The 14261-nt window shown below is 46.3% G+C and overlaps 1 pseudogene; it reads right to left on the bottom strand.

The window, feature by feature from the left end:
• LOC119355328 overlaps positions 1–13909 on the bottom strand; it is a 27517-nt pseudogene extending 13608 nt beyond the window's left edge.
• Between the last annotated feature and the right edge of the window lie 352 nt (positions 13910–14261).

Raw genomic sequence — 14261 nt, 5'->3', positions numbered from 1 at the left:
TCCTTGAGGGGGGAAAGAGAGAGAGGGGGCCGGCCACCTCTCCTAGTCCTAATAGGACTAGGGGAAGGGGGGAGGCGCACAGCCACCTTGGGCTGCCCCTTTCTCCTTTCCACTAAAGCCCACTAAGGCCCATATAGCTCCCGGGGGGTTCCGGTAACCTCCCGGTACTCCGGTAAAATCCCGATTTCACCCGGAACACTTCCGATATCCAAACATAGGCTTCCAATATATCAATCTTTATGTGTCGACCATTTCGAGACTCCTCGTCATGTCCGTGATCACATCCGGGACTCCGAACAACCTTCGGTACATCAAAATGCATAAACTCATAATATAACTATCATCGTAACCTTAAGCGTGCGGACCCTACGGGTTCGAGAACAATGTAGACATGACCGAGACACGTCTCCGGTCAATAACCAATAGCGGGACTTGGATGCCCATATTGGCTCCTACATATTCTACGAAGATCTTTATCGGTCAGACCGCATAACAACATACGTTGTTCCCTATGTCATCGGTATGTTACTTGCCCGAGATTCGATCGTCGGTATCCAATACCTAGTTCAATCTCGTTACCGGCAAGTCTCTTTACTCGTTCCCTAAAACATCATCTCACAACTAACATATTAGTTGTAATGCTTGCAAGGCTTATGTGATGTGCATTGCCGAGAGGGCCCAGAGATACCTCTCTGACAATCGGAGTGACAAATCCTAATCTCGAAATACGCCAACCCAACATGTACCTTTGGAGACACCTGTAATGCTCCTTTATAATCACCCAGTTACGTTGTGATGTTTGGTAGCACCCAAAGTGTTCCTCCGGCAAACGGGAGTTGCATAATCTCATAGTTATAGGAACATGTATAAGTCATGAAGAAAGCAATAGCAACATACTAAACGATCGGGTGCTAAGCTAACAGAATGGGTCATGTCAATCAGATCATTCAACTAATGAAGTGACCTCGTTAATCAAATAACAACTCATTGTTCATGGTCAGGAAACATAACCATCTTTGATTAATGAGCTAGTCAAGTAGAGGCATACTAGTGACACTTTGTTTGTCTATGTATTCACACATGTATTATGTTTCCGGTTAATACAATTCTAGCATGAATAATAAACATTTATCATGATTATAAGGAAATAAATAATAACTTTATTATTGCCTCTAGGGCATATTTCCTTCAGTCTCCCACTTGCACTAGAGTCAATAATCTAGATTACACTGTAATGATTCTAACACCCATGGAGCCTTGGTGCTGATCATGTTTTGCTCATGGAAGAGGCTTAGTCAATGGGTATGCAACATTCAGATCCGTATGTATCTTGCAAATCTCTATGTCTCCCACCTGGACTAGATCCCGGATGGAGTTGAAGCGTCTCTTGATGTGTTTGGTCCTTTTGTGAAATCTGGATTCCTTTGCCAAGGCAATTGCACCATTATTGTCACAAAAGATTTTCATTAGACCCGATGCACTAGGTATGACACCTAGATCGGATATGAACTCCTTCATCCAGACTCCTTCGTTCGCTGCTTCCGAAGCAGCTATGTACTCTGCTTCACATGTAGATCCCGCTATGACGCTTTGTTTAGAACTGCACCAACTGACAGCTCCACCGTTTAATGTAAACACGTATCCGGTTTGCGATTTAGAATCGTCCGGATCAGTGTCAAAGCTTGCATCAACGTAACCTTTTACGGTGAGCTCTTTGTCACCTCCATATACGAGAAACATATCCTTAGTCCTTTTCAGGTATTTCAGGATGTTCTTGACCGCTGTCCAGTGATCCACTCCTGGATTACTTTGGTACCTCCCTGCTAAACTTATAGCAAGGCACACATCAGGTCTGGTACACAGCATTGCATACATGATAGAGCCTATGGCTGAAGAATAGGGAACATCTTTCATTTTCTCTCTATCTTCTGCAGTGGTCGGGCATTGAGTCTTACTCAACTTCACACCTTATAACACAGGCAAGAACCCTTTCTTTGCTTGATCCATTTTGAACTTCTTCAAAACTTTGTCAAGGTATGTGCTTTGTGAAAGTCCAATTAAGCGTGTTGATCTATCTCTATAGATCTTAATGCCTAATATGTAAGCAGCTTCACCGAGGTCTTTCATTGAAAAACTCTTATTCAAGTATCCCTTTATGCTATCCAGAAATTCTATATCATTTCCAATTAGTAATATGTCATCCACATATAATATCAGAAATGCTACAGAGCTCCCACTCACTTTCTTGTAAATATAGGCTTTTCCGAAAGTCTGTATAAAACCAAATGCTTTGATCACACTATCAAAGCGTTTATTCCAACTCCGAGAGGCTTGCACCAGTCCATAAATGGATCGCTGGAGCTTGCACACTTTGTTAGCTCCCTTTGGATCGACAAAACCTTCCGGTTGCATCATATACAACTCTTCTTCCAGAAATCCATTCAGGAATGCAGTTTTGACATCCATCTGCCAAATTTCATAATCATAAAATGCGGCAATTGCTAACATGATTCGGACAGACTTAAGCATCGCTACAGGTGAGAAAGTCTCATCGTAGTCAACCCCTTGAACTTGTCAAAAACCTTTCGCGACAAGTCGAGCTTTGTAGATATTAACATTACCATCAGCGTCAGTCTTCTTCTTGAAGATCCATTTATTCTCAATTGCTTGCCGATCATCAGGCAAGTCAACCAAAGTCCATACTTTGTTCTCATACATGGATCCCATCTCAGATTTCATGGCTTCAAGCCATTTTGCGGAATCTGGGCTCACCATCGCTTCTTCATAGTTCGTAGGTTCATCATGATCTAGTAGCATGATTTCCAGGACAGGATTACCGTACCACTCTGGCGCGGATCTTACTCTGGTTGGTCTACGAGGTTCAGTAGTATCTTGATCTGAAGTTTCATGATCATTATCATTAGCTTCCTCACTCATTGGTGTAGGTGTCGCAGAAACAGATTTCTGTGATGTACTACTCTCCAATAAAGGAGCAGGTACAGTTACCTCGTGAAGTTCTACTTTCCTCCCACTCACTTCTTTCGAGAGAAACTCCTTCTCTAGAAAGGATCCTTTCTTAGCAATGAATGTCTTGCCTTCGGATCTGTGATAGAAGGTGTACCCAACAGTCTCCTTTGGGTATCCTATGAAGACACATTTCTCCGATTTGGGTTCGAGCTTATCAGGTTGAAGCTTTTTCACATAAGCATCGCAGCCCCAAACTTTAAGAAACGACAACTTTGGTTTCTTGCCAAACCACAGTTCATAAGGCGTCGTCTCAACGGATTTTGATGGTGCCCTATTTAACGTGAATGCGGCCGTCTCTAAAGCATAACCCCAAAACGATAGCGGTAAATCAGTAAGAGACATCATAGATCGCACCATATCTAGTAAAGTACGATTACGACGTTCGGACACACCATTACGCTGTGGTGTTCCGGGTGGCGTGAGTTGCGAAACTATTCCACAGTTTTTCAAATGTACACCAAACTCGTAACTCAAATATTCTCCTCCACGATCAGATCGTAGAAACTTTATTTTCTTGTTACAATGATTTTCAACTTCACTCTGAAATTCTTTGAACTTTTCAAATGTTTCAGACTTATGTTTCATTAAGTAGATATACCCATATTTGCTTAAATCATCTGTGAAGGTGAGAAAATAACGATATCCGCCACGAGCCTCAATATTCATCGGACCACATACATCGGTATGTATGATTTCCAACAAATCTGTTGCTCTCTCCATAGTACCGGAGAACGGTGTTTTAGTCATCTTGCCCATGAGGCACGGTTCGCAAGTACCAAGTGATTCATAATCAAGTGGTTCCAAAATTCCATCAGTATGGAGTTTCTTCATGCGCTTTACACCGATATGACCTAAACGACAGTGCCACAAATAAGTTGCACTTTCATTATCAACTCTGCATCTTTTGGCTTCAACATTATGAATATGTGTATTACTACTATCGAGATTCAATAAGAATAGACCACTCTTCAAGGGTGCATGACCATAAAAGATATTACTCATATAAATAGAACAACCATTATTCTCTGATTTAAATGAATAACCGTCTCGCATTAAACAAGATCCAGATATAATGTTCATGCTCAACGCTGGCACCAAATAACAATTATTTAGGTCTAATACTAATCCCGAAGGTAGATGTAGAGGTAGCGTGCCGACCGCGATCACATCAACTTTGGAACCGTTTCCCACACGCATCGTCACCTCGTCCTTTGCCAGTGCCCGCTTATTCCATAGTCCCTGTTTCGAGTTGCAAATATTAGCAACAGAACCAGTATCAAATACCCAGGTGCTACTGCGAGCTCTAGTAAGGTACACATCAATAACATGTAATTCACATATACCTTTGTTCACCTTGCCATCCTTCTTATCTGCCAAATACTTGGGGCAGTTCCGCTTCCAGTGACCAGTCTGCTTGTAGTAGAAGCACTCAGTTTCAGGCTTAGGTCCAGACTTGGGTTTCTTCTTCTCTTGAGTAGCAACTTGCTTGCCGTTCTTTTTGAAGTTCCCCTTCTTCTTCCCTTTGCCCTTTTTCTTGAAACTAGTGGTCTTGTTGACCATCAACACTTGATGCTCCTTCTTGATTTCTACCTTCGCAGCTTTCAGCATTGCGAAGAGCTCGGGAATAGTCTTGTTCATCCCTTGCATATTATAGTTCATCACGAAGCTCTTGTAGCTTGGTGGCAGTGATTGGAGAATTCTGTCAATGACGCAATCATCCGAAAGATTAACTCCCAATTGAATCAAGTGATTATTATACCCAGACATTTTGAGTATATGCTCACTGACAGAACTGTTCTCCTCCATCTTGCAGCTATAGAATTTATTGGAGACTTCATATCTCTCAATCCGGGCATTTGCTTGAAATATTAACTTCAACTCCTGGAACATCTCATATTCTCCATGACGTTCAAAACGTCGTTGAAGTCCCGATTCTAAGCCGTAAAGCATGGCACACTGAACTATCGAGTAGTCATCAGCTTTTCTCTGCCAGACGTTCATAACATCTGGTGTTGCTCCAGCAGCAGGCCTGGCACCCAGCGCTGCTTCCAGGACGTAATTCTTCTGAGCAGCAATGAGGATAATCCTCAAGTTACGGACCCAGTCCGTATAATTGCTACCATCATGTTTCAACTTTGCTTTCTCAAGGAACGCATTAAAATTCAACGGAACAACAGCACGAGCCATCTATCTACAATCAAACATAAACAAGCAAGATACTATCAGGTACTAAGTTCATGATAAGTTTAAGTTCAATTAATCAAATTACTTAAGAACTCCCACTTAGATAGACATCCCTCTAATCTTCTAAGTGATTACGTGATCCAAATCAACTAAACCATAATTGATCATCACGTGAGATGGAGTAGTTTTCAATGGTGAACATCGTTATGTTGATCATATCTACTATATGATTCACGCTCGACCTTTCGGTCTCCGTGTTCCGAGGCCATATCTGCATATGCTAGGCTCGTTAAGTTTAACCTGAGTATTCTGCGTGTGCAAAACTGGCTTGCACCCGTTGTAGATGGACGTAGAGCTTATCACACCCGATCATCACGTGGTGTCTGGGCACGACGAACTTTGGCAACGGTGCATACTCAGGGAGAACACTTCTTGATAATTTAGTGAGAGATCATCTTATAATGCTACCGTCAATCAAAGCAAGATAAGATGCATAAAAAGATAAACATCACATGCAATCAATATAAGTGATATGATATGGCCATCATCATCGTGTGCTTGTGATCTCCATCTCCGAAGCACCGTCATGATCACCATCGTCACCGGCGCGACACCTTGATCTCCATCGTAGCATCGTTGTCGTCTCGCCAATCTTATGCTTCCACGACTATCACTACCATTTAGTAATAAAGTAAAGCATTACATCGCGATTGCATTGCATACAATAAAGCGACAACCATATGGCTCCTGCCAGTTGCCGATAACTCGGTTACAAAACATGATCATCTCATACAATAAAATTCAGCATCATGCCTTGACCATATCACATCACAACATGCCCTGCAAAAACAAGTTAGACGTCCTCTACTTTGTTGTTGCAAGTTTTACGTGGCTGCTACGGGCTTAAGCAAGAACCAATCTCACCTACGCATCAAAACCACAATGATAGTTTGTCAAATAGACTCCATTTTAACCTTCGCAAGGACCGGGCGTAGCCACACTTGGTTCAACTAAAGTTGGAGAGACAGTCGCCCGCAAGCCACCTATGTGCAAAGCACGTTGGGGGAACCGGTCTCGCGTAAGCGTACGCGTAATGTTGGTCCGGGTCGTCTCGTCCAACAATGCCGCCGAACCAAAGTATGACATGCTGGTAGGCAGTATGACTTATATCGCCCACAACTCACTTGTGTTCTACTCGTGCATATAACATCAACATAAATAACCTAGGCTCTGATACCACTGTTGGGTTTCGTAGTAATTTCAAAAAAATTCCTACGCACACGCAAGATCATGTGATGCATAGCAACAAGAGGGGAGAGTGTTGTCTACGTACCCAACGCAGACCGACTGCGGAAGCGCTGACACGACGTAGAGGAAGTAGTCGTACGTCTTCACGATCCAACCGATCAAGCACCGAAACTACGGCACCTCCGAGTTCGAGCACACGTTCAGCTCGATGACGATCCCCGGACTCCGATCCAGCAAAGTGTCGGGGAAGAGTCCCGTCAGCACGACGGCATGGTGACAATCTTGATGTACTACAGCAGCAGGGCTTCGCCTAAACTCCGCTACAGTATTATCGAGGAATATGGTGGCTGGGGGCACCGCACACGGCTAAGGAATAGATCACGTGGATCAACTTATGTGTTTCTGGGGTGCCTCTACCTCAGTATATAAAGGACTAGAGGGGGGAGGCTGGCCGGCCAAGGGAGGGCGCGCCAGGAGAGTCCTACTCCCTCTGGGAGTAGGATTCCCCCCCCCCCCCCAATCCTAGTTGGAATAGGATTCCTTGAGGGGGGAAAGAGAGAGAGGGGGCGGGCCACCTCTCCTAGTCCTAATAGGACTAGGGGAAGGGGGAAGGCGCACAGCCACCTTGGGCTGCCCCTTTCTCCTTTCCACTAAAGCCCACTAAGGCCCATATAGCTCCCGGGGGGTTCCGGTAACCTCCCGGTACTCCGGTAAAATCCTGATTTCACCCGGAACACTTCCGATATCCAAACATAGGCTTCCAATATATCAATCTTTATGTCTCGACCATTTCGAGACTCCTCGTCATGTCCGTGATCACATCCGGGACTCCGAACAACCTTTGGTACATCAAAATGCATAAACTCATAATATAACTGTCATCGTAACCTTAAGCGTGCAGACCCTACGGGTTCGAGAACAATGTAGACATGACCGAGACACGTCTCCGGTCAATAACCAATAGCGGGACCTGGATGCCCATATTGGCTCCTACATATTCTACGAAGATCTTTATCGGTCAGACCGCATAACAACATACGTTGTTCCCTTTGTCATCGGTATGTTACTTGCCCGAGATTCGATCGTCGGTATCCAATACCTAGTTCAATCTCGTTACCGGCAAGTCTCTTTACTCGTTCCATAATACATCATCTCACAACTAACATATTAGTTGTAATGCTTGCAAGGCTTATGTGATGTGCATTACCGAGAGGGCCCAGAGATACCTCTCCGACAATCGGAGTGACAAATCCTAATCTCGAAATACGCCAACCCAACATGTACCTTTGGAGACACCTGTAATGCTCCTTTATAATCACCCAGTTACGTTGTGACGTTTGGTAGCACCCAAAGTGTTCCTCCGGCAAACGGGAGTTGCATAATCTCATAGTTATAGGAACATGTATAAGTCATGAAGAAAGCAATAGCAACATACTAAACGATCGGGTGCTAAGCTAATGGAATGGGTCATGTCAATCAGATCATTCAACTAATGATGTGACCTCGTTAATCAAATAACAACTCATTGTTCATGGTCAAGAAATATAACCATCTTTGATTAATGAGCTAGTCAAGTAGAGGCATACTAGTGACACTTTGTTTGTCTATGTATTCACACATGTATTATGTTTCCGGTTAATACAATTCTAGCATGAATAATAAACATTTATCATGATTATAAGGAAATAAATAATAACTTTATTATTGCCTCTAGGGCATATTTCCTTCATATATATCTCTAGAAAAATAGAGTACTCCACAAGAGAAACAGGTCTGGCCCATTACGAAGGAAAAAATTCACGCACGAACTGATTCCTTCACTGGCTCCTTGAATCACGCCCTCGTTCATTTCCGTTCTCCCTCTTCTTTCCCAATTAATTTCCCCCAAATTCCTAAGAGGCGCCCCAATTCCCAAAGTTAATCAATGAATTTCTTTGGTTCCTCGCATCCTGTAAACTGTCCCAAAATCAGATTTTCTTTGGTTCCTCGCTGCCCCAAAGGACCCCGACGGACGTTGGCCAGCCGGTGACACATCCTTGTCCTGGCCCCTGGGAAGAACGCGAGAGCAGCAACCTACACCATGGCCGTCCATCGACAGAGCCGTGGTCAGTGTCTGAGGGCAGGCGATGCAGACGTGAAGTCCAGGCACTGTTCAAGCTAAGCAATCAAGCCATTGCTCCTCCAGGTAATTTTTAGATCTCAATTCTTTGATCTTTGCCTGTGTATTTCTGTTATGATGAGTTGACGTAATAATCAAAATTCATGATAAGCCATTGCTGATGTTTAACCTACTTGATTGCTCTATTTTTGTTCAAATTGCAGTCATGTAAATTATGCAGGTTGTGTCCTTGCATGAATTTTTATTATTGGATGGATGGAGCATAGAATTTCTTCTAATTTACTCCAAAACCAAGATTTTGGAATTCAGGTGCTCTCTCCTTTTTTTTGTTTGTCATAATGTTCCAAAAAAGCAATTATCATCGGTTGTGAGAAAAATAAAGGATCTAAGTTGTAAATTAATTAGTTGAATTTGGAAACGGTGCTAAGTCCTTCACTGGAAAAAAATTAAGTATATTATAAGGGCCCATTATATGAAACTCGCACAAGGGCTTCTAAGGGCATCTCCAGTCGCGCCCCCAACAGGCCCCCCAGGCCACTTTTTCGGTGCCGTCGCCGAAAAAACGGCCCAGTCGCACCCCCAGGACGCCGAAAATCGCTGGTTCGGACCTTTTTTCCGCCCGGCGGTCACAGGCCGAACCCGGCGCGCTGGGGAGCAGTTGGGGGCTCCGGCGCTTGGAAAAAGCACGCCTGGCCCACACCGATAGGGGAAAAGTCAAGGTTTTCTTCTCCCGACTCGCCTCGCACCCCCCGCGCCCTCGGCCACCACTAGCTATATCCCGGCGACGGCCGCCGCCCTACTCCGGTAGATAGCCATTCCCCGCCGGAAAATAGCAGCGCTTCACCGCGGCAGCCCCTCCCACAGCAGCTGGGCGTTTCCGGCCGCCGTTTCCGGCCGCGGAGGCGCGGTTTAACGGCGGGTACACGCCCACCGAGCGCAAGGTGTTCGGCGTTTTGCCTGTCTCGGCGATGGACTCGGATGAGGAGGAAGAGCTCGCCGCGCTGCTGGAGGAGGAAGCCGCGGCCGACGTCCAGGAAGAAGAGCATCTCATGGTGCTCGCCGCCCTTGCCCAGCTGCTGGCGAGCAATGAAAAGCCGCGACGAGGTGGCTCGGCGCCGGGGCGGGTGAAAGCAAAGAACCGGCATCGTCTCCAAGGCTACTGCATGCTCTACTCCGACTACTTTGCCGATGCTCCACTTCATGGCGAGAGAACATTTCGGCTTCGTTATCGGATGAGCCGAAAGCTCTTCCTCAGGATTGTGAATTCCATCCGGGAGTTCGACAACTACTTCAAGTGTAAGATGGATTGCACTGGCGCTCTTGGATTCACCTCCATCCAGAAGTGCACGACAGCGATGAGGATGCTTGCATATGGAGCTCCCAGTGATTCACTCGACGACTATGGGCGCATGGCCGAGTCCACCAGCATAGAGTGTTTCTACAAGTTCTGTCGGGCAGTGGTGGCAGTGTTTGGGCCACAATACTTGAGAACACCCAATGCGGAAGACACTGCTCGGATCCTAGCCCAGAATGCAGCAAGAGGATTTCCTGGGATGCTTGGAAGCATCGACTGCATGCATTGGAAATGGAAGAACTGCCCATTTGGTCGGCAGGGGATGTACAAAGGCACCAAAGGCGGTTGCAGTGTGGTGCTTGAGGCGGTAGCCACACAGGACCTCTGAATTTGGCACTCCTTCTTTGGTATGCCAGGAACTCACAATGACATCAACGTGCTGCAGTGCTCTCCTGTTTTTGCCAAGCTCATTGAGGGCCATTCTCCTCCGGTGAACTTCAAGATCAATGGGCACCAATACAACAAGGGGTACTATCTAGCTGACGGCATTTATCTGAGATGGTCGACATTTGTGAAGACGATCTCAAACCCTGTGGCAGGAGGCAAGAACGCCTGGTTTGCGAAGCTTCAGGAGGCTTGCAAGAAGGATGTCGAGCGGGCATTTGGTGTGCTCCAATCTCGATTTGCTGTTGTTCGGTACCCCGCTCAGACCTGGTCCAAAGATTAAATGTGGGAGATTATGACTTGCTGTGTCATGTTGCACAACATGATCATCGAGAGCGAGCAAGAAGACCCAGTGTTTGACACTGAACCATACTACAGGCAGGGTCCTCTAGCCGAAGTTGATCACCAACTACCGGCAACTTGGACTGCCTATCTCAGTATGCGTCAGGAGATCCGAGACCCACAGGTGCATCATCAACTGCAGAAAGATCTGATTGAGCACCTATGGAGGCTCAAGGGGGACGCCGTGTGATGAAATACGAGTTTTTATTTGTTGAACTATATAATTTGTATTGAACTATTTGTTGTTGTACTATTTTGTTGAAGTATTTGATTTTTCTGTGATGAAATATGTGATAAGAAATAATTGTGTTGATAATTGAACGCCAAGACACGGCGAAACCACGCCGAATATGGGCCTATTCTCGCCCATATGGGCCCTTTATTCGCCGAAATTGGGCTGCAAAGTGGGCCAATTTTGGCGCCTGGGGGCGACGACTGGGCGCAAAACCGCCCCCAGCGCCGAGTGTATCGCCGGCTCACCCCCAGGGGGCGATTTTTATGCGTCCTGGGGGGGCCAACGGCTGGAGATGCCCTAAGATGCTAGGGCTGGCCCTGTTTGAAGGGAAAAGCTTAGCTTCAACCGGTTGATGCGTGCGCGAGCGTCCGCCGCTTGTGTAGCCGTTAGATCAATCCTGGTCAAGCAGCCATGCTGGTCATAAGGCAGTCCCGCGTGAGGAGTCGTTTTCTTACAACAAGGGTCTTGTTTCAATAGATTTATGCAACACAAGACTAATTTTAGAAAGAAAGAAAAAAAATCGATGGTGAAGGTTTTTTTCTGTAACTGGGGTCTTGTTTCAAAAGATTTTCGTAACATATCTTTTGTTTCGGAAAGAAAAGAAAAGTTTTGGTTGTGAAGGTTTTCTTTTCTGCAACAAGGGTCTTGTTTCATAAATATAGCCCGAGTTGCAGCGCCGCAGAAGCGCTCGACGTTAGAGAGTGGGTGGTCAGACACTGCAACATGAGGCATGTTTCAGAAACATAGCTCCGGTTGCAGAAAACGCAAAAACAGCGTCGGGCGTCAGAGGTCACCACCGTCGTGCTCGATGGGAGCTAGTAGCTGCTCGCGGGGCTGGTACGGAGGAGCAACAACTCCGGCGAGCACGACAAGCACTAGTTCCCCGGCGCATCGGCGGCAGGGATTTTGCGGTGGCGGCGACTGCCGCCGCGCTGGGCGGAGCTGTGGAAGGACGACGAAGAAGGGATTCTGTTTTCGAAACTGAGCGGTTGTTGCAGAAAGTAGAGAGGTGGTCACGTGCGTGCGATGGTTAGATCAGACGGCTGTCAGGGTGCTCATCCAACAGTGCTCCATGCGGCCGATGTTTCTAATACATCCGCGGGAAGACGCGTAGCGGCAAAGCTTCCAAACAACCGGCCGACTTTACGCATGCATCCACCACGCGCTACACCGTCCGATCACAATTTTTATGTTGGGCGTCCGTTCACACGGGGATAGTACCTTTTCAGTTACATGGTCCTGTACGCAGCGCTTACACCACTGTGTCTTTGAAATTCAGCGCTTCGCACGATACTAGTCAGCTAATACTAGTAAGCTAGTAGGACACCAAGTGAACTTGAGTAGAGAAGTAGCTTCGGCTTCTTCCCCATGGCCGACCACACGTTGCTGCTGCCATGGCCGGCAAGAGTGATTGATGCTGTGAGCGCGTGGATGGTTGTTCGGCGAGCCGGCCCATGATGCTGCAACAACGGCGAGACGATATTGGCGATGCTCCTGCAATCGCTATGCCGTTGATGTTGTGATCACAATGCCGATCATGTTGCAACCGTAATGCTGATGATATGATGTGACATGTCGTTGCAAAGGGGCATAGTAAAAGGGAAATGGTACCCGGTGGCGGAGGCTAACATTGACGATGCTGCAAACAGTGGCGAACGACAGTTGTGCTCTGATGTTTTGAGACATCAACTTCATTGCAAAAATTTCCGCAACATTACCTATATCGCAAAAAGTTCCATAACATTATCGAAGTTGAAAATCGTGAAGACAAAAATAAATAAATTCCGCAACGCAATCTCTGTTGCAAAAATCCTTCCGCAACATCGTCAATGTTGCAAAAGGGTGAAAGGCGATTTTTCTCCAACACAACCTCTGTTGCAAAAAAAATCTGCAACATGATCTTTGTTGCAAAAATTTCTGCAACATTACCTATATCGTAAAAAATTCCATAACATCACCAAAGTTAAAAATCGTGAAGACAAAAAAATATATTCCGCAACACAATCTCTGTTGCAAAAATCCTTTCGCAACATCGGCAATGTTGCAAAAGGGTGAAAGGCGATCTTTTCTCCAACACAATCTCTGTGCAAAAATATTCTGCAACATGACCTTTGTTGCAAAAATTTCCGCAACATTACCTATATTGCAAAAATATTCCATAATATTACCGATGTTGAAAATGACAAAGACCAAAGAATAAAATTTCTACAACACAATCTTTGTTGCAGAAATCCTTCCGCAACATTGTGTATGTTGCAAAAAGGTGAAAGACGATTTTTTTTCCTGCTCTAGGTGTTCCGCAAGAAATTCGTTAATCAATTCTGTAGTGAGCCGGCCAATCCAAGTAGTGCGCGTCGGGCTGATCCGATTAGAGCGTTTCAGCCTCTGCACCCGAGGTAAATACGCCATCCGTCACCTGCGGATCACACGGCTGGTAAGGCGGCTGATGTTTCTTAATTTTCAGCCGACGGACGCGTAGTGCAGCCCGGTAGATAATCCAAACTTCCGCCTCCTTGATTCTGTTTTGACTTGCTGCTGCTAGTCGCTGAGATGCGTCATTGGCTACGATTCGGTGTCACTTTCCATCAGGTAGTTTTTCAAGAGTTCTCATGTCGTACAAATTTTGTTAGGGCGAACCGTAAAAAGGAATGTTTCCATTATTTACTTATTATATGATTCTGCCACAAGGGAAATCTCGAATAAAAGCATCTACAGCAGGCCCTTCAAAGCCGGATGGCCTGTTCACTAACACTTAAAAAAAGACCGACCCAGGCGGACGCCTTAAACTGGCCTCAGACGTCCGGGTTGGTCGTTACCCCTCATATCCAGCCCAAACCTGAAGCATATATGAGAAGACCTGACACGTCTGCCACATCGGAGCTGGCCCACCCCGACTCCACATATAATCGTCTTCATCCATTCCTCGGATCAAACCCTAGCCACTCCACTCTACTTCCTTACAATCCACTCCTCCACCCAAGCTCCTGTCGGCGCGATCTCCGGCCTTCTCCAGCATGGCGGGCAATGTATCCGAGTCCTCCGTCGGTCGATCCATGAACCTGACCTCATTCCAGTCGAGCCCGAGGAGGAGATGATTGTCCGCATTGCGCTCCGCCGCCCCCTCGAGGTGAATGCCCGATAACGGTCAGACTCGAACCGCTGCAAATCCATCGCGTCGCCCAAAGGGTGTGTGGATCCGACACGAGGCAGGTCGACGCTGCCTCGCCTGAGGCGGTCCGCTCCGTCTGCGAATGCGCAACCCCTTTGTTGGTGCACGGATGATGAGGCCATCCGTGGCCCGTCCGTTGAGTGTATGGCGCGGTGTGCCTGTCATTCGAGGCAGAGGGTGCGGGAGGCCGCGATAACCC

This window comes from Triticum dicoccoides, chromosome 1A (assembly GCF_002162155.2).
Source record: "Triticum dicoccoides isolate Atlit2015 ecotype Zavitan chromosome 1A, WEW_v2.0, whole genome shotgun sequence".
Lineage (NCBI taxonomy): Eukaryota > Viridiplantae > Streptophyta > Magnoliopsida > Poales > Poaceae > Triticum > Triticum dicoccoides.
The sequence above is the reverse complement of the archived record's forward strand: the minus strand, read 5'-3'. Positions and strand labels throughout refer to the sequence as shown.